Below are 26,557 nucleotides of genomic sequence, written 5' to 3' on the forward strand. Positions count from 1 at the left end.
TAAGGGATGACAAACAACGAGGGACAGCGGGTAAAAACGACGACCAAAGGCCCAGAGCTGAGGTTTGACTTTGCTTCAGAAAGCAGACTAATGGCAACACACGAGCCATGGCAATTAACTTAAAATGGAAATGACATATATAATCCAAAACCTTCGACAGTTCCTTGATCACACCGATAAAAAGCAATTCATTGGATTTAGACGAGGTTGCACAAATGTATCTAGAAGAGACTATACAAAATACCTACAAACACAATTTGAGACTGTATAAAGCATAATATCGATGACAAATCTAAACAAATCGTGGACATTTCGTCGACACGGGCGAAAAATTGCGCTCATGTTGTAACAAATATAGACAATACTAAAACATACTTCATAGCATTACTTATATCTGCGATATAGGATGGAATTTATTGCAAAAAATGTAAACTGTGTCCACAAGGAGGAGAAGAGGGTGCACATCCCGCGATTGTTTTGGAACTGTACACTACTCAATTAGGGGTGTTACGCAGGCAATCACGGCACTCTAATAAGAAAAACAAACAATATTCTGAATATTACTTCAAAGACAAGTATTCTTACTTATTTAAGATAAATTCATCATACTCATCAGCCAAGCATAAACTTATCACCCGAGGTGATAACGCAAATATTTCGTACAACGGCGGATTTTACCGCACACATTTCTAATTAACAACGTATATGACACAGATTACCTCCTTTACTAAAATAAAAAATGTTAAAATTAGATATTTAATTGGCATTTATCGAAAACGCAAAAGAACCGCGTGATAAACAATGTTCATGCCAATTACAAGCTCGAGAGTTACCAAAAAGCTTTTCAAAATGACACACGTAAGAAATATGACTAATGTCAATATAAAAAGAAATTAATATTTTCACTCACCAAATTGGTGGTCACTTGCGGGCAGCATTTCCCAGAACTAATTACGAAAACCAAATCCCATACACAATCCTTTTGAATATAAAAACTTAAACCACTTCCCCGAAAAAAAGATTAGAACGATGACTTTAATTCAGACAATCAACAATAACACCTGGGCAAAAAATATCCTTCCAGGCATTTTATACTGTTTAAAGGTCTTGATTTAGAAACTCGAGAAAACACTCGAACTACCATTTACATTTCGAGTATTGCCGAAGTTCACCGACAGGAGACTAGAAAACCTAACATCAACTAAATCTTAAACCTGTACACAAAATACAAACAAGAAAATGGCTACAAAAATAAATAAATCACACTTTTACCGATGTAACAGAACAAATAGTAGTACGAAAACAAATGAGTTTACTTCATCACTCGTTAGTTTCTGAAGAACAACAATATTGGAACTTGAATGCAATTGAAGCCATAAAAGATTAAATGAAACCAACAAATGGAAATAATAAAAAATACCAATGACACTAAAGGATATTTCACGAACCCTAAAATAACATCTCGTATATCGTACACTAAACACATTATTGCGCGGTAGCACCAAATACCAATTGCTCTTGAACAAGAAATTTCAAATAGGCGATGTAATAGAGATGATCACTGGTTTTTCATGAAAAATCCTTACAACAGAGGCACATGTCACAAATGAAAAGCACATCAGAATCAACTCATGCAGCACCTCGTAACGTTGTTATCACAGCGATGCGATTCCCTTCGTCACATTCTTAGCTTAACGATTAAACACTCATTAATTCACATGTAGTTCAACTAAATAAATATACATACCTCAAATGCAATTCCAAAAGTAACAACACGAACACTTCCGCAAGAAGACTAACTATAAGAACTTGACTTGCAACATCTTGAACCCACACAATCACTTTCCAAGAAGTCAGTTTCGGAAAATCGACTACGTCACAAATAGAAGTTTACCGCAGATCGAGCAGGTCTCCAGCGTTCTTCAGCTATAAATGTTCGGAACGGAATATACGCACTAAATTAACAACCATCTTCGCCCTCACGGCCACAATCCAAAGATTTTAAATGTATTACAGACATTCTATATCACAAAAATATATTTTTCCTTGAGACCTAATTATCCGCCAGATGGAGCTACTTTACAGGAACAACTGAGCAAGGTCGATACTATCGATACTGTCGACTGTCGATATTATAGGTCGCGAAGAGTTCCCATGTTGCACCGCGTTTTGATATTTGAGTTGCTTTCCATAGATGAAAACGATGATTGAATGAATTACTTCATTATTAATGGGTAAGTAGTTTTACTCAATAGGTTAAAAGTTAAATTAAGTGATTTTCGTCACTTTTTATTACATCAGATACGCTCTCTCAGTAATAAATCGTCATTACAAGTAAGATCTTCATTCTCGTCCATGGTACTGAAGACTTTTTAGTGAGATAATTTCGAATACACTGCTTAGGGGCATAATCATACAGAAGAATACAAAATATATTCGAATCATAGAAACTTATAATACCAATTGCTTCAATGAATTAGTTATTTATTTATTTCATTCGAATGGCAAAACCCATTACATAAATATAAGCATGCAACTGTGGTTACCGTTATTGTAATATAATAATCAATAATACAAAAATTTCTATGAATATTAAACAAAAGCAAAACAGCTGTAATAATAACAAGTTCAAAATATTATCAAAAATATATATCCGATGCAAAAATAAATAACAAGAGTAAAAGATATATAAATAATAACAAGTATAAAAAGCTACAAATAACAATAATAAATGTAGACGAATACAAACATATGTAATGATAACAAGTGCTAAAATATATAATCGATAACAAGTGCCGAACTGCTAAGAATGAATAACAAGTGGAAAAAGATATATAGATAGTAACGAATGCAAAATAAAACAATAAAATTTTGACAGATGCAAAACACTTAACAAATCAAATATATTACTACATGCATAGGAAAAATTATATATAAACTCATTCACAGTTCATTTACCAAGACCACTACCCAACTCCCTGGGGGCAGCGAGGACATCTAACAGTCGCTGCACTGCTGTTGAAGATGTGGAACGTGTCGCAGAAACTATTTCCGAGCCTCATCATTCTTGCGAGTGGACCGTGGAAGTCATAGGAGCGTTGGTACTGGCACATGCTGAACAAATCATGTGACCGAGTCCTTGATGGAATGCAGAAGTCCACTTGTAACAGAAGCATCAGACATTCCAGCCGCTCATTTACCAGCTTCATCAGGAACAAAAGATCTGGAACACAGCATTTCACTTGCAGATCATGGATGAGAAACTCAGCCTGCAGTCCAGTAAGAGGAATATCCCTGTAGTGTAGTCCTTGTCGAACCCCCACAAGTCTCAGGAACTTCCTCTGCATAGTTTCAAGTTTCTCAATATGACCCAGATAGTAGGGAGGCCAGACAGGGCTGGTATACTCCAGGACCGTGGCGGCTGGTGGTTATATATCCAGGGTGTGCATTAGAGAAGATATACATACAGGTTGTATAAGAGATGATGAAAAAGGGCATCTATCATCACTACTCTTGCAATCAAACTATATTTTCTAAACCAACTTTTGCTTTCCTTACTCTGAAAATCTCTTGCCATAGCAAAAGAAAAATTTGTGAGTTGCTCGCCATAAATTCAATTTAAAAAATGCATCTTTATATGCAGTATTTTGCTATTACTCAACAAATAGTAACAGGTCATTTCTTTTAAATTACACCTGTGTAATTTTTGATGTGACAGCATTTTGATTTGAAATTACTAAGGCCTATATGTTGTTAAATAAATTCATGTTCACGTATGTGGAGGAACTAATGGGCATTCCGAAAAGTTTCATAAGTCATTTATATTGCAAGCAGGAAATTTTCTGTGGGCGGGGAATCAAACCATGGGCCTTCAGCTTTCTGGTCCATTAGGGTTTTAAGTATGCTATACAGGTGCCTTGGATACCACGGTTATTTATTATATATTCAATGGTGCCATTGCATAATGTGTATTTTCAGTCTTTGCAAATATTTCTGCTTAAAAGATTGTGGTTTTAAGAATTATCAATTACCATGATAAATATTTTAAATTTAGAGAATCAATGGGAAAGTTAACTTTGTATAATGCAGTCCACCAAAAACATTGTAAAATAATATGTGTTTCAAGATTAAAATTTTATCATTTAAGCTACACCACAGAAAATATATGAAAATTTTATGGAAATTGTTTCTTTTTTTTTAGAAATTTGGGGGAGCGTGGAGGCATGGTAGGTAAAGAGATGGTATACCGATGTAAGGATCTCAGGTTCACATCCTGGATGAAGCCTTCATAAACCCTCCAACAAATACCCTTGATGTGCTAAATGGTTGAGGAGAAGAAACTGCCCCCTTAATGGTATCTGCAAAATTCATACTCCTGCAGCTTACTATGGGGTGAGCTTTGGCCCTCATGACAATTATCACTAAATGCACTTGTTACAATTATTTTGGATTACACTGGGGCCACTGATGTACATACTGTTGATACTAGGACTCCATGCTCTCATCGTAGATGAGTGGTTGGTGTTGTCTCCTCCGCAGATCCAAGTAGGTTAAGGCGTCCAATATACCTTATTCATTATTGCCTTTCCTTGGTGATTCTGGGGTTGATTTAGCCATTGCTATTGTTGTAGCAGTAGAGTTGGTAGAAGTAAGGTGGGTCTTGCCATTGCCTCGTGATACGCCTTCAACAGCCGATGCCGAGCCTGACCATGCAAGAGCCCAGCCGGTGGCGGTCTCCTCCTTGCGGTCCGATAAGCCAAGTTCACTTGTTGCATAAAAGCAGCAACAAATTTGAAACTACTGAACTCTCAATGATGGTTGTTACACCAATGAATCAAGAAAGTGATTGTGCACATTATGATGTAAAACACAAAGCAAAAGGGCTTAGTAAACCACGCAAAAACTCTGAAAATTGGGAGTTCCATAAGAGAGTGTCCCGCCGACATGAAGTCAAGTGTGTGTGTGTGTGTGTGTGTGCGCACAGGAAACCAGTTACCTTATATTGATAGTTAATCCACACAGCATACTGCCATACAGCATGCCCAGTGACTGTCCGCAGCAGACATCCATTTACTGTTCACATTCATATCACCTCCAGTCTGCATGCCTCAAAAATGACTTCTGTTTAGCATGTTGTTATTGTTGCCATTGGACATCACTTACATTTCTACTCTCAACTCTAAACAGACACATTGAGGACAGAATTTTAATCTGCCTGTGGTTATCCTTTAAGTGGTGTTGTGCATCCATTAGAATGGGACACACTACCCACGATGGCGTAATTTTCAGTAACAATAGGGTAGGTAATGGTGAAAACTGCTAAAAAAAGAGGATTAAGTGACAAATTATTTTTAACAATATTATATTTCATGAGCTAACATAATTACCACACTACGCAAAAGTACTTAAATAATAGGGTAGTTTCCTCCATCTAAGAAAACAAAAGGGATTGATTGCGATTTGTTACCCACCATTAGTGTATTCATAATAAACAAATTATTTTGTTTTAGAAATCCCAGTTTAGATTAATGGCAATGATCAATTTTAACTGCATTTGAAAAAGGCCAGATTGGCACCCATGAGAGACCGCTCCTAGTGACGTGACAGAGACCTAGTTTCTATAAGAGTAGATAGGAGTTTTACATTGTCTGAGATTACCAATGCATGCATGAGGCACAGAGCTCAGGGAAACATCTCATAATAATCACCCATTAAAAATACCTAAGTTCGGAAAGTTTCCTTCGTTTGATAGGGTATTAATAATCCTTATTTAAGCCAAGCGCTACCTACAAGCAGGGTACTCTGCTACCTGCTAGCAGCCTGCATTGCCACAGCACACACATCCTCACCCCAAGGTCACCTCACACGGCGACAGCAGGAACCAGACTGATGTCACACAGGCTTTTCCAAGCATTCATACTTAGCCATCTCGTTTTCGCACGCTTGAAAATTTTCACTTTTCATTTTATCACGAAAAATAGATATCGTCATTTTAAAATCTAAAAGCGTGAAGTGCGTACTCCAGGAGTAATAATCTTTCGATTAAGGCAATAAAAAATAATAGGAAACCACCCTATTGTTTACATAAATTGTTCCATCTGACTTCCTCTCATACAAACGATCTTTTGAATACCTCAGCCAATTAATTGTGGCTTCCATAAATTCCTTCTCCTAAGCAGGGCTCTGTTGCACTGCTCCTACAATGATTGAGCATATTTGCATTGGAGATTGTAACTAATTGTTAAATCACGTTAATAGAGAAAAAATATTTAAGATTTGAGTACTTAAAACTTTATTACTCTAAACATTAGTAGATATAAAAGTGCTATTTGCACCACATATTATGACCAATTCTTCTTAGTTTTAGTCTAAGTTTCAATTTCAGAAACACATCTGAGTCTAGCTTGTTTTAAAGCATATGCCATAGTGCACCAAGTAATTTATTAGTTCCTCAGCAAAGTACCACTTTTCAATGCACACAAGATTGCCCATATAATCAAGATATCCTTTATGCATTTTTCCTTTGCATGGACTGGCAACAAAAACATGGGTAGTTGAAGATACATGACACAGGAAAATGTGTGACACATTAATATTCAAGGGGAGAAAGATGAAGGTCATTACATATTTAATTACCCCATAATTCTTCCTGGAAATCCACGCCTTGCCTATTTGTAAAGTGATAATTAAAAAAAATATATATATATATAATAATAACAATGATTTTTATTGTCCTAGGACTTAACATAGGACAAATAAAATGCAATGCACAACATAAAATCATACAATCAGTTGCTTCTGTGGTCAGAAGACTCCTCCCAATACTGATCCACTTTGAAATACCATTTTCGGTTTTGAATACCGTAGTAGGCATGAAAAGGCATCTCTTTTAGTACATATAGCTGTACATATGAATGTCCCCAGAGTGGTGAGTGGTACACCCATGTACTTCAGTACCTATTGACTGGAAATTTTTACATGCTGTCCTTCATAAACATAGATAAATGGTTGCTACACAAGGAAGGTAAAGTTAGCAATTTTAATCACATTGGATGAAATTGCCATAGATTGAGTATCTTTGCTATGTACCTAACAGCTCTTTTTTGCAATGCAAAAACTCAGAAAAAGGCAGGTGATGGCCCCCAAAATATTATTCCATAACACAATAGGGATTGAGTATTGTACACAGTAAACATTTTTAGAATATAGAGATTATCAACTTCAGCGAGACTTTATAGAACATATTCCCTTATAGTAACAAGGTAGTGCACGGAGAATTTGTGCGGGTCACCCAGTTTAATGACTCAATCACTAACTATTTATGCAGCATGTAAACTGTGCTCCAAGCATGTTTTGCACAGCCCTTCAAAATCCACATCGACCACTACTGTCATTATTTAACACCTGTTCAGCGCTACAGGCAATATTTATGGCAAAAAAAGATTAGATAGGGGAAAATGTTGAATTTTTGAAATTGAAATCTGGAGGAAGGACCAGTGGCTGCCTGTTGTAGTGTGACATTTTGGCCAATCATACATTATTTAACAACTGTTATTTAAAACTTTTACTTGGCAAATAAAATTATGGAGACGATCTTAAGTTTTTTTAAAGAGCTTTCCTGCTAATTTACATCTTTAGTGAAATTATTTTCATTCACTTCTCGTGGTTGTTCATTTGAATTTGCCATTAATTCAGATAATAAGAGTTCATCCTTGGAACCAGGTATCGAGAACCGAGAACCGATGGGCCGGTACCAAGAATTGAAAAAATTTAGGAACCGACTCATCCTTAATTCCTTGTATTTCAAAGTCAGTGACATTTCAATCACCACGCAAGCACAGTATTTTTCCATGCAGTGATCAATCAATTCCCAAGTAAATCTTTCTTTGAACTTAATATTATATACCTGATATTAAAGTTTAGCATTTGAATTTGGCTATGGATAATTTCCTTGAATGCATGCAACCCCTCATGTGCCCTTGATGGTGCAGGTCAAATTTTGTGGCTACTAAAATTTACAAAATCATTCTTCAGATAAGAACATCATTTCACTTGTGGATAATAGGGTAGTTTCCTTCATCAAAGAAAACGAAAGGCATTGATTGCAATTCGTTACCCACCATTACTGTATTCATAATATACAAATTATTTCGTTTTAGAAATACCGGTTTAGACGAATGGCAATGGTCCATTTTTATACTCATTTGAAAAGGGCCAGATTGGCGCCCATGCGATGCCACTCCACGTGACGTCACAGGGACCTAGTTTCTATACGAGTAGATAGGAGTTATACATCGTTTGAGGTTACCAATGCATGCATGAGGTGCAGAGCTCAGGGAAACATGTCTTAATAATCACTTATTAAAACTGGCTAAGGTCGGAAAGTTTTCTTCATTTGATAAGGTATTAATAATCCTTATTTAAGCCAAGCGCTACCATCCAGCAGGGTACTCAGCTACCCGCTAGCATCCTGCATCGTATCAGCGCTCAACTTGCCTCAAGGTCACCTCACAGGGTGGCAGCGGGAACCAGAAATACGTCACACGGAGAGATTTCCCGGCATTCATACTTACGCGTCGCGTTTTCGCGTGCTTGAAAATTTTCACTTTTCATTTAATCGCGAAAAATAGATATCGTCATATAAAAATCTAAAAGCGTGAAATACGTACTCCAGGAGTAATAATCTTTCGATTTAGGCAATAAAAAAATAATAGGAAACCACCCTATTTGGCAGCACTGCATAAGACATAATGTTTGAAAGAACAGTAAACAACATATTTTGCTGGTGGATGCTCTTGTTTCCCTCGATTCTTCACTTCCGAACCTCTCCATACGACAAGTTGTGCTTACCATGCTGAAAAACCTATACCCTAATTCCTCCTCAACTTCCAACTCACACAAAAAGTTAAAGAAACTTCTTTGAGTTAAAGTCCCAGTGTCGGGAGGGTGATCTTTCATGGTCAAATGACTTCTGATTCCACCATTCTGAACAAAATTATAGCAAAAATTGAATCTCATCAGTGGTTAAAATTTATAGAAAGGTCTATACATCATATCAAGCTTCAAAGTTTATGCAATCAATCCATAGATATGAAGTCATCCAGATAACCTTTAATTTTTTCACTGACACATTTCAAATATTTTGTTTACGTTTACTAGATAGACTGCCAAAAATGCAAAATAGCCCTGGGTGGGCAAGCTTTAGCCGAGGAGTGAGACAAGGTACTCCTTTACAGCCGCTGCTTTTTAACGTATATGCAGAGGAGATAGTATTAAAAGAGTGGGACGAGTTGGCAGCTGAAGTGAAAGTGGGAGGAGCATTGTTTAAATCAGTTAAGGTCGCAGATGATCAGGCGCTCATTAGCAGTCAGCGAGGGGACTGTAGGCTCTAGTAGATGCATTTGACAAGGGGTGCGAGGAGGATGGGATGAGGATTAATCGCAAGAAGACCTAGGTAATGCGGTTATGTAAAGAATCGCGAGCGAGGAATGTGAGACTAAAGATAAAAGTTGGTGGGGAAAAACTTGAGCAGGTAGAGAAATTCAACTATTTAGGCAGCACATTAAGAAAACGGATACAGTAGTAAGGACATCAGGAAGTGAAATGCATTAGCAAAGGGGGCTCTCATGAACAGGAAGGAGCTCCTGAGAAGATTGCTATGCAAGAGTCTAAAGAAAAGGTTAGTGAAGATTTTGATCTGGAGTGTAGCACTCTGCATTGCAGAATTGTGGACGCTGAGGAAGGAGGATGAGAGAAGATTGGAGGCATTTGAGATGCAGGTATGGAGAGGAATGGAGAAGGTGAAATGGACAGAGAGGAGGAGGAACGCCAAAGTGCTGGACATGGTGGGTGAGGAGAGGCAGCTATTCGATGAGATACGGAGGAGACAGAAGGTATGGATGAAGGGCGTACCGAGCGGGGAGGGGATGTTGAAAACAGTTTAGAGAGTAGAATGTTGGGGAAACGAGGGAGGGGAAGGAAGAGAATAGGATTTTTAGATAGATTGAAAGGGAGTCGTCCTGACAGTGAATTGAAGAAGGCAGCCCTGGAAGGAAAGGGAGGCTCCCAGATTACTTCTTTAGTACTCCATGGAAAACTACCTTAATCGGTAGATTACTGTAATAATAATAAAAATATGGCTTCAAAGTTTCCATTACTGCACTTTGAAAATAGGTTTCATAATGGGCTAGTTCAACAAGTTTTTAAAAGTTTTATTCCCAAGCTATTTTTTATGAAAAGCCAACATGTTTAACCCTATTGCAGGTAAAGTGATGACGTCATGAACTCCTACAGAACCTGCCTCTGTGTCTTAGCTTCTCCACACTCTTGTGAATGCACCTTGCATGGTACATTGCTATTTACATTCTTTTAAGCAATTCCCTCCTTCAATGAAATCTGCTTCCGATTTACTTAATGAACCGAAACTCTAATATCTTCAACTCATGAAAATTGGATGGTACCTAACTTTCACATTTTCTTATTTTAAACTAACAAGAAAATGGTCGAGTGGGTAGATTTTTCTTCATCCTTGCTTATCAATCACTTCAATCTACTGAATTCATTTAATAGATTTGAAATTTCATTTCTGAATGAATAAAACCATTTTTTATATTGGAAGGCAAGAGATTAAATAGTTTCAATTTATTTTTAAAGACATAGAAAGATATAGATTACAATATATTTTTAAAGATATATAGGTACATAAATGGTGTAAGTGTGCAGTATTTCAAGCTGTAGAATGTAGTGGGTTTTCAAATTATTTTTGTTTCAAATTCATAATTTTATAAAATTTGCAAATTTTAAGTATATTATCTTTGTTGACTATGACAGTAAAATGTTTTAGTTTGACCCACAAATAGTACCATGTATAAGAAACAGTAAGTGAAAATTTTGATTTGTGGGCTCATTCATGCATTACAATTTGGTTTACAGAGAAGAAAAAATGGAATTGGTTTCCGCACATGGGAATTTCAGTTCATGGAGTGCATGCTGTTGGTATGATTCAGCTACCTTGTGAATTGGAACGTTTTAACGAGGTTTTTCATCCTGGGTTGGGTAATCATGCTGGTCCCCCTGCCCTAGTTGTTCTGAAGCCTGATGCCAAGCCCGTTTTCAGGAAGAGAGACCCTGTCCCCATTGCTTTAGCCCAGGGGGTAAGTAATGAGCTTGATAAAATGGTTGAGCAAGAAATATTAGAGCCAGTGAATTATTCCCTAGGGGCAACCCCCACAGTCAATGTAATAAAATGGGATTTCTCAACTAGAATGTGTGGCGCCTATAGTGTAACAGTCAATCAATCTATCTGCATGAGGCAAATTTTTCCTTTGTCAACAATAGATGAGATGTTGAGTGGACTCTCGGGTGGTAGCTGGTTTGCCAAAATTGACCTTTCGGATGCATTCCTTCAAGTTAGTGTTGACGAGGAAGCATCAAACATATTAACATTGAACACTCAGCCACTTTTCCACATGCTTCGCTTGCCTCCAGGTTGTGCTCTGCTCCAGCCATTTTTTAGGGGTTACATAATGGAATACATTTTATCTGGGTTGGATAATCTTCTAGTCTACATTGATGACATTTTCTGTCAAGCACCCACTTAACAGTTGCTGTACCAGCGGGTGCAGGGAGTATTGGCGAGATTACAGGATGCAGGATTTAAGTTGAAGCTTGAAAAGTGTATGTTTGTGCTGAAGAAACTGGATTTCTTGGGGTATTCATTTTCAGGAAATGGCATCCAACCAACCACAGGGAAGGTTTGGCCTCTGCCAAGTGCTCCCTCTCCCACAAACGCCTCTGAGTTGCAGGCTTACCTTGGCTGTGTAAACTATTATGACAGGTTTTTTCCCAACAAGGCCACTGTGTTTGCACCCCTGTATGAATTACTGTGTAAAGGTTCCCTGGATATGGAGGGAGAGGGAGGAGGCATGCATATCATGCATTAAAAAATTATGTCCTCAGGAGCTCTGCTGAAATGTTTTAATCCCAAAAAGGGTGGTTTCCTATTATTTTTTTATTGCCTAAATCGAAAGATTATTACTCCTGGAGTACGTATTTCGCGCTTTTAGATTTTTAAATGACGATATCTATTTTTCGCGATTAAATGAAAAGTGAAAATTTTCAAGCGCGCAAAAACGCGACGCGTAAGTAGGAAAGTCCGTGCGACGCATTTCTGGTTCCCCCTCTCTCCTTGTGAAGTGACCTTGATCGAGGCTCTGAGCGCTGATAGGACGCAGGATGCTAGCGGATAGCTGAGTACCTTGCTGAATGGTAGCGCTTGGCTTAAAAAAGGTTTATTAATACCTTATCAAACGAAGAAAACTTTCCGACCTTAGCCAGTTTTAATAGGTGATTATTAAGACATGTTTCCCTGAGCTCTGTGCCTCATGCATGCATTGGTAACCTCAGACGATGTATAACTCCTATCCTCTCGTGTAGAAACAAGGTCCCTGTGACGTCACGTGGAGTGGAATCGCATGGGCGCCAATCTGGCCTTTTTCAAATGAGGATAAAATTTGACCCTTGCCATTCGTCTAAACCGGTATTTCAAAAACCAAATAATTAGTGTATTATGAATACACTAATGGTGGGTAACGAATCGCAATCAATGCCTTTTGTTTTCTTTGATGAAGGAAACTACCCTATTGCCTCTTGTCTTACATTGTGATGCCTCACCTTATGGAGTAGGGGCTGTGCTGTCACACATTGGTCCTGATAAGTTAGAGCATCCCATTGCTTATGCCTCAAGGGTGCTCAGAGGAAGTGAGAAAAACTGTGTGTAGATTGACAGAGAGGCAATGGAAATTATTTTTGATGCTAAAAAAATTTCAAAGTTTCTCGAAGGGATACTTTGAGATAGTAATGGATCACCAACCCCTTCTGGGCATTTTCAGACGAGGCAAACAAATGTCTGAGGTGTTAAGTCCTCGGATGCTTCATTGGGTGCTCCTATTGAGCAATTATGATTATAAACTAATGTATCGCCTTGGCAAGAGGTATCCAAATGCTGACTTTTTCAGTCAATAGAGGAAAACTACCATTGTGCCTGAACCGGCTAGCATTCTTCTCCTAGACCAGGCCTAAAAGATGTCTCCTCTATTGGCAGATTCAGTGGCTGTCGCCACATCGAAGGACTCCACGTTGGCAGAGGTACGAGAAGGACTGCAGCGGGGCTGGAATCCTATGCGATTATCTCCAGCTGCCCAAGGATACTTCATGGATCCACCTGGCACCCTAAAAGTGGTGAATGGATGTGTGCTGTGGGGTAATCAGGCGATCATATCTCAGGTTTTGAGAGTTGAGGTCATGAAACTGTAGCACAAGGTGCACCAAGGTATAGTACGTTCAAAGGCCCTGGCCAGAAGCTGTGTATGGTGGCCGGGTATAAATGCTGACATTGAAAAGATGGTCTCAGCTTGTACTGCTTGTTGTGAGAATCGTTCCATGCCTCCACGTTCCTCAGTGATCCCATGGACTGTGGCTCAGAGACCCTGGTCAAGGCTCCACCTTGATATTGCTGGACCGCTTCACAGTTTTTGCTGTTGTGGATGTCCATTCAAAATGGGCTGAAGTAGAAGAGACGAAGGGATCCATGTCCTCATTGATTGTAATTGAGTGTTTGAGAAGGTGGTTTGTGGTTTGCTTTGTATGGGATCCCTGACCAAATTGTATCTGGCAATGGCCCTGCTTTTATACCGTGAGAGTTCCCACAATTTCTTGAGCAAAATATTATATCTCATGTACACATAGCTCCATACAACCCGGCTTCCAATGGGCAAGGTGAAAGAGTATTCCAGACCCTAAACAGGTGCTTAAAGAGGTTGCTACCAACTAGTGGCGCAGCAAGGGGGGGTTTTGGGGGATAAACCCCCCCCAGAACTCAGAGAAATTTTTAAGTTTAATCCATTTTACTCAATTGAATTAGTATTACTTATAGAATAGTGTTAGGATTAATAAAATATCCCTCTTAAAGCCGTAAAACTTGCCATTTTGAACCATTAATCTTAAAATTTTTGTGGAGGAGGGCCCCAGCACCTCCCGCATACCCTGGCAGGTATGCAATACCCCCATAGCCCTAAGTATTATTTATGCCTAAAAACCCCCTTAGCCTTAATGCTACCAACTACATGGAGGTGAACCGTCAAATGTGCTTCTCACACTACGGACAACACCAAGAATGGCCACCAACCACAGCCCTTCAGAGATTCTCGTGGCTTGCCAGATACAAACACTGTTACACAAATTACACCCTGCCTCTCATCCACCTGATGCAAAAAGAGACAATATAGCTGCTAACAGTGATTAATTTTGTAAATATAGCCACAATTTTAATGTAGGCGACTTAGTCTTTTACAGGATGCATGCTTAACCTCAACAGTGGTGCCCAGGGAGAGTAACAACAGGTATGGGACCTAACAACTTGGAAATCGAAGGGGCTGATGGCAGAATTGAAAGACTTCATGTGGACCAAATAATCCACAGAACGAATCGTGGGCACCAGAGGGAAGAACCAGTTGTTCCAGGTTGTGTTTCAGATGTGGTAGGGAGATATTATTTCCTTACTGATGAAGATTTGGATGTTCCAGAACAGGAACCTTTGTGTGCTGGGACAGGCTCAAATCTTCATGTGGGTGAGCCGGGGGCAACAGAAACAAGAAGAGTGCATGTATCAGCCCGAACCAAGAGACCACCAAGTTTTCTGGGGGATTACCGTTTATCATACCTCTTTGAGTGATGTTAGATGCGCAATTTTTTTAGCAATTGGTTTCATACGATATGATTCAAAATCAAAACATCTATGGCAACATTATAGCTTGTGAGTAGCTGTAAGTTTGGAAAGAACTGATTTATTATAATTTTTTTCTTCTGGAATAATTGTAATTTAATTAGTAGAGAAGGGTTGTTTAGTTATTGGGTATGACTATGAAAATTGGGAGAAGATGCTCTGAAATATGTACGAATTTGTTTGGCATTTGAGAAGGTCTTGTGTATTCTTAGGGTATGGCTGCATTTAAAGCTGGGCGGAGTTTCTTTGCATTGTGCATTTAATGGTTATGAAATTTTTTTGTATGAGGCCATCTTGTTTCAGGGAAATTTGGCAGTGTTTTGTTTTTGTTGCATGATGGTCTGGGCAGATATACATGAATGGACAGCAGTGATTTTTGGGCGTCCACTGCGTGCCCTGGCAGTAACTTTAATTATCGTGGATTTAAATTAACAACCTGGATCCTAAAACTCCCATTACAAACCCTTAAGTCCATTTTGTCTGACCATGAGGATACACTTTCACCATTAATCTTTAATTTTTATGCAACAATCACAAGGAATGTTACATATTGTGCCGCCATTTGCACACACTATTTGTTGTTCACAGCGTCTCCAAGGTTCGGTTTCACTAATGATAGCTGAGAATCAATTATCCTTTCGAACATTAACATACAAGAGGATTCACCTGTAGTTATATGAGGAGTAATCCTGCATTGAAACAGGAAATGAGGCAAGGCAACGTGAAAAGGTGTTCCTTGCTCCATCAGAGTTTTCACCTTGTTCTGAAAGATTTTGACCATATTTTCAGCAGCCCCTTTTGAGGCTGGATGTTAGGGAGGAGTGAAGGTGTGCTTGATGCCATTTTGGTCACAAAACTCCTTGAGTAGTTCAGAGGTAAAGGGAGAGCCATTATCAGATACAATGAGTTTGGGAAGCCCAAAGGTAGCAAAGATATTCGTTAAATGTAACAAAATTTCTTCTGAGGAACTGTTTTTGATTTCCCTAACCTCAGGCCATTTAGTTCTACTGTCAACCAAGATTAAAAATAACTTTCCCAGAAAGGGCCCCACTAAATCCACGTGCAATCTTTTCCATGGCCTTTCAGGCCATTCTCAGCACTTTACAGGGGCCTTGCTAGGTGCAGGTTTGTTTGCCAGACATGATGCGCAGGAATTTGCTAAATGCTTCAAGTCTTACTCCAATTTTGGCTACCAAACATATGACTTTGCTAAAGACTTCATTTCAACAATACCCATATGCCCAGTGTCTCTTTAAGGACCCCCCCTTAATTTTCTGGGAATAACTACCCTGTTTCCTCACATGAGACATCCCTGCTCCACAGTTAAGTCCTGCTGCTTCATGGCGAATGGTTTCATTTCATCTGAAACATTTCTAAGTCATCCAAACATACAAAAATCATATATTACAAAATCATATATATACCTTATAAAGCCTTGGCCAGAGTTGTGTCAGCCCTTGGGTCTCGGGATATTCTCTTGGCCGTAATAGGAAGGAACTCTCTCTCCCCTACCTCTAAATAGGATACTTCCTCTACTTTACCACCCTCTTGTTCTAAGGGAAGCCGTGACAAACCATCAGGTACCTTATTTTTTCTTCTTTAATGTGCCCCAATTGCTAACTGTAGCCTTGGAGAATGACTGCCTATCACTGCAAGTGACTTGCAACCATTTGTGGTATGCCACTTTTTTCGCCCAAAATGTATAGCTTAGCTACACATTTTGGGCTACACGGTTTGTGATCTGTCCTTAGGATAAAGTGCCTCCCATAGAAATACTGATTAAATCTCTTTACACCAAAAATAATGGCCAGGGCTTTCATCAAATGAAAAAAGTTTCCACATCGTGAAGATCAGGTAGTGGAGTGAAGTTCTTCAACGTATCCACTATGATGTGATAGGTCCAATAACACCCCAATCAATAGGAGGCAAGAGGTACATGGTCACATTCGTGGACGAAGCATCAAGGTTTGTGACTGCTGTAGCCATAAAAAAAACAAGAGTGATGTATTTGAAGAATTCAAGAACTTCCGACCTTTGGCTCAAGTTCTTCATGGCAGGAGTATAAAGGAGTTACAAAGTGATAATGGAGGGGGATACATTGGAGACAAATTCGAGACTTACCTCAAGAAGAAAGGAATTCTGCATCAAAGATCTGTACCAGAAACCAGGGGCACAGCTAGGAATTAAGGCTGGGAGGGGTTTTGGCGCAACTAATACTGGGATGTCTGGGGGTATGGCATACTCACCAGGGTAATCGATGGTGCAGGGGCCTTCCCCAGAAAATTTTTAGGATAAATAGTGAGTTTTGCAGTTTTCTGAGGGATATTTTATAAATCCTTAGAATGTTCTGTAAGTAATATTAATGCAATTAAGTAAAATGGATTCAACTTAAAAATTTCTCTGAGCTCTGGGGGGGGTTTTAACCCCCAAAACCCCCCCTCGCTGCGCCACTGCCAGAAACACCCCAACAAAATGGTCTTGTTGAAAGGACTAATCATACACTGAGTTATGTGATTAGGTGCTTGATAATTAATGCAGGAATGCAAGGATATTTTTGGGCTGAGGCTCTTCAGACAGCATGTTACTTGCGAAACAGGACCCCATCGACTCCTCTTAACTTCTCATGTCCACTGGAGAAATGGCTGGGAAAGGAAATCCAGAGAAGTGACCTGGAAAACCTTCGAGTGTTTGGATGCCAGGCATGGGCTTGGGTACCGAAAAACCAGCAGAAGGGCAAGCTAGGGGAAAGGGCAATGGAGTGCTTAATGTTAGGGTGAAGGGCTACCGCCTGTGGGATCTGAATTTAAAGAGAGTGATTATCAGCCGTGATGTGGTGTTCAGAGAACATATCTTCATCTCCTATAAGTCATAGGGGCGCTTAATGGGCTTCAATAGCAGTGTCCTGCCAGGGAAGGAGCTTGTGTAGAATTCACAGAAGGAGATGATCCACCAGATCCAGGAGAGGATCATACTGCTGGGCCTACCCAAGGGGCTACATCAGATCCAGGAGAAGATCATACTGCTGGGCCTACCCAAGGGGCTACATCAGATCCAGGAGAGGATCATACTGCTGGACCTACCCGAGGGGCCTCACAGGGAGTGGCAGACGCTACTCAAGATGCAGGAGAGGCCAATCCAGATGATGGACGGAGACAATCCGGAAGGAGAAGGGAAGTGAGAGCTCCATGCAGTCCACCATGCTGCAATCTGGTAGTGTATGAAGAGAACTACCCAGATAATATGCAGGTTCCCAAGACTTGGCAGGAGGCCCTGAGCGGGCCACAGTTAGCTGCGTGGAGAGCTGCTATGCTGAAGGAGCCAGACACAATGAAGGGGCTACAGACATGGGAGGAGGTGCCCTGGCCTAAGGAGGCCAATGTCATTGGTAGTAAGTGGGTATTCACCATTAAAAAGTCTGGGGAGGTGATTGTGAAATTGAAGGCAAAGTTGGTTGCACAAGACTTTCGACAAGTGTATGGCTTAGATCATTATGAGACTTCTAGCCCTGTTGAACAGAAAAAGACGATAAGAACTCTTTTCATTTGCTGTAGAAAGGGGATGGGAGATTGATCAGCTTGATGTGGTTGGGGCTTATCTCAATAGTTTTTTGGAAGTACCAATTTATATGGAACAACCTCCTGGTATTCCCTCACAAGATCATGGTATGTTTGTTTGCAAGTTGCAAATAAGCTTGTATGGGCTAAAACAGTCAGGGCGCAACTGGAACTGTCACCTGCATGATATTCTATTGCAATTAAAATTCAAGGGCTGCATTAAGGAACCTTGTGTTTACGTCAGAACTGGGGTGATATTAGCTGTCTATGCTGATGATTTTTTTACTGTTTAATGAGAGAGAACATTTAATGAATGTTGTTGAAATTATTAAATCGGCAGTGGATTAATTTGGACTTATCGTGGAGGAAAAAAAGAACACACCAACTTAGGAAACCATCACCGGAAGACAACGCTCATTTTGGCGCACTTGCTAACATTTTACCGTTATGCTGTAATAAATGAGCGTTGTCTTCCGGTGATGGTTTCCTAAGTTGGTGTGTTCTTTTTTTCCTCCACGATAAGTCCAAATTAATCCACTGCCGATTTAATAATCTCAACAGGTTATGGGCCCAGAAGTCGCGTGAATTAATTCATTTTGTGATGGGATTGTTACTAACGAAGTTAAATAGCAGGTCGATTGTTATCTTCGTGGAAAAGTGACTTGTATGTATATCGCTACGGACCGCAAGGTGCCATTCTCGAATTTTACTTTTAGTTCGTGGCCTTTTTTGTTTGTTTGTTGTAGTTACTAAAAAAAAGGGTGATATGGCTGATGACGGCAGCAGAAGTGCAGGTGGGAGTGCATTTTCAGGAGTCATAAAGAAATTGACCGGCATGAGTGACTACCAGGATTGGAAGTTCCAAGTCAGCAATTATCTGGAGCACCAAGACTTGTGGGAGTGCATTGAGCCTGAAGGTGGCGATGTATCTACAGTAAATCCTAAGAAGGATCGGAAGGCAAAGGCAGCGATTTGTCTTTTAGTGGAGCCGAGCTGTTATGCCCACGTCAGGAGCGCGAAAACGGCGAAAGAAGCTTGGGATAACTTATGCAAAGCGTACGAGGACAAGGGATGGGGCAGAAGGATCAGTCTTCAAAGGTCCCTGTGGCAGTGTCGGCTAGAGAACTTTAAGAATATGGAGCAGTATATAGCCAATGTAATGTCCTTGTCACAGCAACTGGCGGACATAGACGCCAAAGTGACTGACGATTGGCTGGCTTCTATTCTTTTGAGTGGACTGACTGCCGACTACAGCCCCATGATTATGGCTCTTGATAACTCAGGAATGGAGATAACCACTGAGCTCGTTAAGAGAAAATTGCTTCAGGAGTGGAGCAGGAAAGGGTCGATAAGTGCGGAGTCGGAGGAGACAGCCATGTACTCTGTCTGCAAAGAAAAGAAAAAGAAACCCTTCGTGCTCAAGTGTTACCGGTGTCACCAACCGGGGCACAAATCGACAAACTGTCCAAAGAAACCATCCCAGTCGGACCAAACACGTGAGAAAAAGGGTGGATGTCTTCTGACAGCTCTGTCTGTAAGCGTAAATCCTGGCGATTGGAATGTGGACAGTGGCGCGACGGCGCACATGTCTCTAAGGAAGGATTGGTTTTGCGGTTTTTCCGAAGACTCGCGTGGGTTGGAGGTCAAAGTGGCGAATAATCAAGTGGTACGCAGTGGTGGTAGTGGCAAAATCAAAGTGGAACTTTGCTCTGAGTCCGATATAAAGGAAATAGCCGATGTTATATTTGTGCCGGGATTGACGACTAACTTGTTGTCAGTTAGCAAAATGGTTGCAAATGGGTTTTCTGTAGTTTTTACGGAAGGCAAGTGCTTAATCCTTCGAAAAACTGCTCAAATCAAAGGTGATATAGTGGCTTCAGCAACAGATACCGGGGGCCTGTACAGACTCGATGTCAAGTCAGTTGGAAAGGGCAAGCCTCCTAGTAAATGTGCGAAGGCAAAGGAGTTGGGAGAGAAGGCTAACCTCACGAGCAGTGTGGATTCACAGCAATTGTGGCATAAGAGGCTTGGTCACGTCAATAGTAAAAGTATGAATCTCTTACGGAAAGGTCTGGCAGTTGGTGTGTTCTTTTTTTCCTCCACGATAAGTCCAAATTAATCCACTGCCGATTTAATAATCTCAACAAATGTCAAGGTTGAGCTTTCAGAATGTCTTAAGATAAAAGACTGGGGAAGTGTTTCAAATTTCCTTTCCATGGTAATCTCCAGACCATCCAACGGGGAATTGATTGTTAGCCAGGAGCTTTATCTTGAAGAAATACTGAAGGAGTTCCTTTCTTTAGACATGAGGAGGTTCAGTGCTCCACTTGAAATGAGATGTAATAACCCCGAGAGAAATGAAAGTGAAAAATTTTGTGAAGATACCTGCAGGAAGGCAGTTGAGTCTTTGCTGCATTTGTCAGCAAATACCAGAGCTGACATTTCTAGTGCCGTTTGTTTGGTCAGTCAACATTGTGGAGACCCAGTGAGAAGTGACTAGGAGAATGTGAAGCACACTCTGCATTATTTGAAGGGGACAAAACATTATTCATTGTACTATGTTAAGACTGATGAAAAGGTTACTGTATATTCAGAATCTGACTGGGCTGGTGACTTCAGTGATTACAGATCTATTTCAGGGTATTGTTTTATTCTAGGTGGAGGGGTGATTTGCGGGCGAAGTAGAAAGCAAAAGTCACCATCAACATCATCAACACATGCTGAGTATGTGGCTATGTATGAAAGTGGTACAGAATTTGAGTGGTTAAGGGACTTTTTGGTGGAAATAGGCCAGTGAGATTTTGTGTCAAGGCCATGTACCATACTTGCGGACAATGCAAGTGCTATAACCATTGCAAGCACAAGGTCTGTTAATGATAGGTCAAAGCATTTTCTGTTAAGTTTCACTACCTAAAGGACCTAGTTTGTCGGGGAGAAATTGTCTTTAAGTACGTTAGGAAAAATGAAAATTTATCAGACTTGCTGACAAAATCCCTAACTGGCCCAAGAACCAAATAACTCACAAATAAGTTGGGTATCTTTTGAGTTTTTTGAACACATGTTGATGACTGCTGTTTCTCTTATGAAGTATTTTTGAGCGGTTTTTTTTGTTCCATTTTGTCCTTTGCTGATGTTACATTAAGTTTCGATTTCTTTCATATTGAATCCTGAGGAGAGGTGTTAAGATTGTACAAGATTCAATATATATTTTGTATTTGGCAGCTATTTTCGTTTATCTATATATGCTGCCCACTTTTGGATGTGTCTGTAAGTGGTGTTTGTGGCGCTTCCATGAGGTGGCGTCAGTGCCTCTTGCCCCCTATCAGCTCTAAAAAGAGCTCTTCAACCCTTGGAAGGAGATATTTTTCTATCTCCAAATGGGGATTCACTTAAAATCTCCACATTTACGAATGTTCCCATCTGCCTTGACGAATGGTATGATGGGTGTCGCCCAACCACTAAAAGCCACCGGATACAGGATCTCCATTTCTAATAAACGATCTAATTCGCTTTTTACCTTATCCCTCATGGCAAAGGCTAATCACGGGGTGAGAAAAATACCGGTTTTACTCCTGGTTTAAGGTGCAGTTTCGCCTCATTACCCTTAAATGATCCCAGAATGCCATCCCAAAGCCCCTTAAACTTTTCCTAAATGTCTGCGACATTACTGCATTGCATTGATTCGATTTTGTTAATGGGAGAAGGAAAATTTAGTTCCTTGTACCAATCCCTTCCCAATAGGGGAGGTCCCCCATTTGTTACAACAACAAAAAAATTAATTTCGCTGTGCAACCCTTGTACACAACTACGACTTCAATGGTGCCTTTGGGTTTCATTGTGGTGTTTGAGTACGACTGTAACTTGACTAGAGTGGTTTTCAAGGGCAAATGCGAACTGAAGAAACTTTTTGCTCAAATGGGAGTGGATTGATATTAGTGTTGCCGCGAGACTCGGGACGAGAAAATTGGGTAGAATAGGGTGGTTTCCTATTACTTTTTTATTGCCTACATCGAAAGATTATTACTCCTGGAGTACGTATTTCTTGCTTTTAGATTTTTAAATGACGATAGATATTTTTCGCGATTAAATGAAAAGTGAAAAATTTCAAGCGCGCGAAAACGCGACGGTAAAGTAGGAATGTTGGGAAAACTCCGTGTGACGTCGTTCTGGTTCCCGCTGCCGCAAGTGAGGTGACCTTGGGGCGAGGCTTTGAGCGCTGATACGACGTAGGATGCTTGCAGGTAGCAGAGTACCCTAAAAATTAAACTATTTTCTACAAAGGAAATTTTCAGTGCTTACTCCTTCGACAAAAACATCTTGGATAATACTCGCATGCGTGTAAAGTATCGCTCAGCGGCACTAGTAATCCTTCTTATAGTTTTCTTGCTAGGGGAAAATGATGGCCCATTTCGAATTGCATAGAGCACATTACCTCGGCAGAAAGACGGATGATAATTGAAATAACTATGCACCTCTTCCTGCATGATATATCTTCCGAGGTTAGAGAGGACATTTAGCATAATGTCGCTAAATTGTGTTGAGAATGTTACTGTTAAAAAAGATAGCTATAATTGACTTTCCTTTGACTTGATTTGCTACCCAACAGTCCATTTAATCAAAAAGTCCATACTGGATCCAAGGGTCAAAATCCAGGATCAAAACTAGAGGGAGGCAAGCCGTGGTCGCTCAAGTTATAATACAGAAAAGGTTAAGAAACCAAAATTTCAAGAAAATTATAACAGCGCTTTAAATGACATATTTTATACTAATGTCACTTTCCTTGAATTTAAAGAACGTAAAAAAAAATTCGTATTGAACTAAATTTACCTTTGCTTCTGGGGGGGGGGGCAGCTGCTCCCCTGCTGGGTACGCCCATGACTGGATCATTTGATCGGCATTTATTCATATGCCATTCATTTTAACTCCATCATATGTTCTTCAGAAACACCTGTTAGCGGAGGGAAATCTTATTTCAGCAGCATGCAGTCTATTATAAAAGGGGCCACAGACCTCTAGAAAAAATCTATTAGTAGATTTGTCCGAAATTACTGAGAGGAAAAATCATTCGCCCTGAACGGGATTTGAACCCAGATCCCTCGATTTGCGGCCAAGTTCTTTAATTTCTCGGCCGGCATGCTCTGATCGCGTCTCTTCTCGCTCTCCTGTTCCACGCTTAGGCCAAATACTACGACGAGTTCGTGTGAATCCTCCGCGTGAGATGTGACCACGGTGGCAAATTCATGCGCGACCGTGCATATGTCAGTATATTTTGGGGACCTCTGCGGATCATGTGACATTCCATTTTTTCCCTAGTCCGCTTTTCCCAAAGCCCCCAGTTCCGTACCGAAACCCGATATCCCCGCAAGTGTTTCTGGGTAGTCGACACCCCAATACATTCATCGAGAAAATATATCAGATTACAATGTCTGGGGATATTTGCAGATCTCACTTGTATGCTGTTTTGACTAAGGGGGCGTCTATCACCGTGGGAATCAGTGCCAAATAGTTCTCCCAGGAATGGAAGTAGGGAAGGAAGCGTTGTTGGAGGGGGGAAGTTACGCGCGCACAGCACAAATATTCTGTTTTTCCTCACATAGATCACGAAATCCTTAGTACATCGTAGTAGTTCAGTAAATGCTCGTTTGGTTAGTGAGAGATTTTCAACCTATTTGAAGTGTTAATATGAAACGTGTTTATAGAAGCGGTGCGCAGAAAAGAAATGAGAAGAAGAAAAAACTCTTTTATGTTAATAATATCTCAAATAACTTCAGTGTTCGGCTGAACTAGAACAGTGGTTCCTGTATCGATTTACAACACAATGAGAGTTTAAATACAGATTCAGGTACGTTGGAATATTCGTATTTTCATTTCAATAGTTTACAATATACCGTCTTGTGACGCGCTTCGAGTGAACTTTCCGTGCGGTTCTTTCTTCTCTCCATAATTGCGTTTATTTTTTAGTTCGTTTTGTAAGTGTATTTTAATTTTTTGTGCACTTAGTTTCTATTTTCTACATACGTATTGCGCCAAACGCAAACAAAGGAAAGAAACGATCGACTATTTCACAACCTACATTGATACGCCTGCTCCAAAGGGCGGGGGAAGGGGGGGGGGGACTTCTCCCCTGCTTATTTGGGATTTTTAAAACTCAAAAACGACAGTTTTTGGCAAATTCTTTGATAAAGAAAGATACTACCGTGTACATTTAGTAGGCCGTTTTGTTTGTAAAAGTTTTATGGTGGTCATCTACATCTACATACTACCCCGCAAGCTGTCTCAATAGGCGTGTGTCAGGGGATGTCAGGACACCCACCGTATTCATATGCAAAGGAAATGTTCTAACGAAATCACGCCTAACATTTAAAAAATTCTTTGTGTGCGTGAGAGATAACGAATTCCCGTACCTATCCATTTGCCTAAGTATCTCCATTATTTTATAGCTTTGTCGTACCTGGAAATTTAGTGAGATTCGAATTTGATCTCCGGGTCGTTCTTGAAGATATCCATACTCAATTACTCAAGCAAAGCCTAGCGCGCAGCCTCCGAGTCTCTAACGGCTCCCAAACCAATTTTTTCTGTACGCCCGTAGCAGTTTTTGACGAGTCGCGAATCTTGATAGTTTGGAGGGAATGAGGTCTTCAAGAGGACGGACTCCACGGAAACCTCTACTGTCTATCTTAAATATATGTCTGAAATAAAATGATCAAAAAAAGTTAGGAAATTGATCTCCTGAACTATTTTTCTGGATTTTCTGTCGGCGCGTTGCTTCTGTTTACTTGACGTATGCATGTTCTCCGTGTTGATATTTCAAAACCCAGCTCATCTGCCACTCGAAGGGAGTTTTTGGGTATAGTGTTGAATTCAAGTTCGGCTTCGCGTCAAATATCAGCAATATTTAAAGAATGTCAAATTTGTAGAGTTAACCTTAATTGCTATTTTTTTATTTCTTACCTTAAGTATGTAGAAGTTGGCTGTATTAATACAGTTGTAATTATTTATATTGTGAGTATTTTTTTACGAGTCCCTGAACACATAATCACTTTGAAGGGAAGGACAAAAAATAATTGAATTAATGATTGGGCCCATTAATATTTGACAGTTACTGATAAAAATACTTTCTTAACTACAGCTTCTCTAATATAAAGATCAAAATCGAAATTAATGAAAATATTATAAATATATCCTAACATTTTACCAGTAGTTTTTTTCTCTACGCGACAGTTTTAATTGGTCAGCTGATTTATATGGACGAAACAAATTGTTAAACATTATCCTTTAAAAATAGTTTGACATATGTTTGTGTATTCAGGCTTACATTTTTCTTCAAAATTTTTACTTACCTCAATTTTTGCACAATTTTTTATCTACACTTTAAAATAATAACAAACGAGTATGGATAAAATCTACCTATTCTTGTGACTACATCTATATGCCATGCAAAAATTAATTAGACATAGTTAATCCATAACAACCACAAGTCTTCATCTGGCCCCAAAATGTGCTTCGTAATATTTTACATTTTTACTTTTGCTCTTTAAAAGCGTTATTCGAAAAGATTATTTAATAGGGTCTTTAATTTCAGGTCATTTTCAAGGAGCAAATTTATTAAATAGAGCCATAAAGGCCGCTTTACACGGTGAATTTTCATTCGAATGATCTTGCGAATGACCAATCTTCACCGTGTATAACGGAAATTTCCTGTATTCGAATGATCATTCGAATGAAATTTCAGGCATTTTCTAATTTGCTTGAATGATTTCCGTGAATGATATTATTGCACGGCGTCCATATTGCCATTGGCATTTACCTCGGAATTTTAAGATCATATATAAAAACTTTGGAAGCATAGTAACCCATGCAATAGCCCAATTAATTAATATGTACTTTGAAAGAGCATAAAATCACAAACATCAACTGTCTTAAGTTAGTACTTCGGAAAGAACATTCGAGAAATTTAATGAATAAAAACGTCGTTTTTCTCCTCGATTGCGTCTATATTTTGTTTAATTTACAATTATAAAACTATATTTAATAATTTGAAAGCTAAAGTTTGGGGTGAGACTCCCAATTAATGGCAAAATCTCAGTTTATTCGGTAAACACATTCCAACGAAAACGAGCCGAGACCTCTCATATTCTAAAGGCCGTTTTACATGGTACACGGAATTGCGCAATCTGACGTACGTGCGACGCGTGTAAAGCGGTGAATTGCTAGAACACAT

The 26,557-nt window shown here is 39.7% G+C and overlaps 1 protein-coding gene and 1 long non-coding RNA gene across 4 annotated transcripts in view; one reads left to right on the forward strand and one right to left on the reverse strand.

The window, feature by feature from the left end:
* The window catches only part of LOC124170885 (cytokine receptor-like), a 137,103-nt gene extending 135,009 nt beyond the window's left edge, over nt 1-2,094 (reverse strand). For 2 of the 3 annotated variants that reach the window (XM_046549914.1, XM_046549913.1), the window contains exon 1: nt 1,748-2,093. The gene's annotated coding sequence lies outside the window, so the exon portion shown is untranslated. Of the gene's footprint in view, nt 1-1,747 lie in introns of all 3 variants that reach the window. The other variant, XM_046549912.1, reaches the window with a different exon arrangement.
* Nucleotides 2,095-2,152: 58 nt separating this feature from the next.
* LOC124170889 lies at nt 2,153-5,323 on the forward strand. The gene is made up of 3 exons (XR_006867606.1): nt 2,153-2,234; nt 2,950-3,279; nt 4,202-5,323. It is a non-coding gene; the product is annotated as an uncharacterized LOC124170889 (long non-coding RNA).
* The last annotated feature ends 21,234 nt before the right edge of the window (nt 5,324-26,557 follow it).

The sequence above is a fragment of the Ischnura elegans genome, chromosome X, assembly GCF_921293095.1.
Source record: "Ischnura elegans chromosome X, ioIscEleg1.1, whole genome shotgun sequence".
Classification (NCBI taxonomy): Eukaryota; Metazoa; Arthropoda; class Insecta; order Odonata; family Coenagrionidae; genus Ischnura; species Ischnura elegans.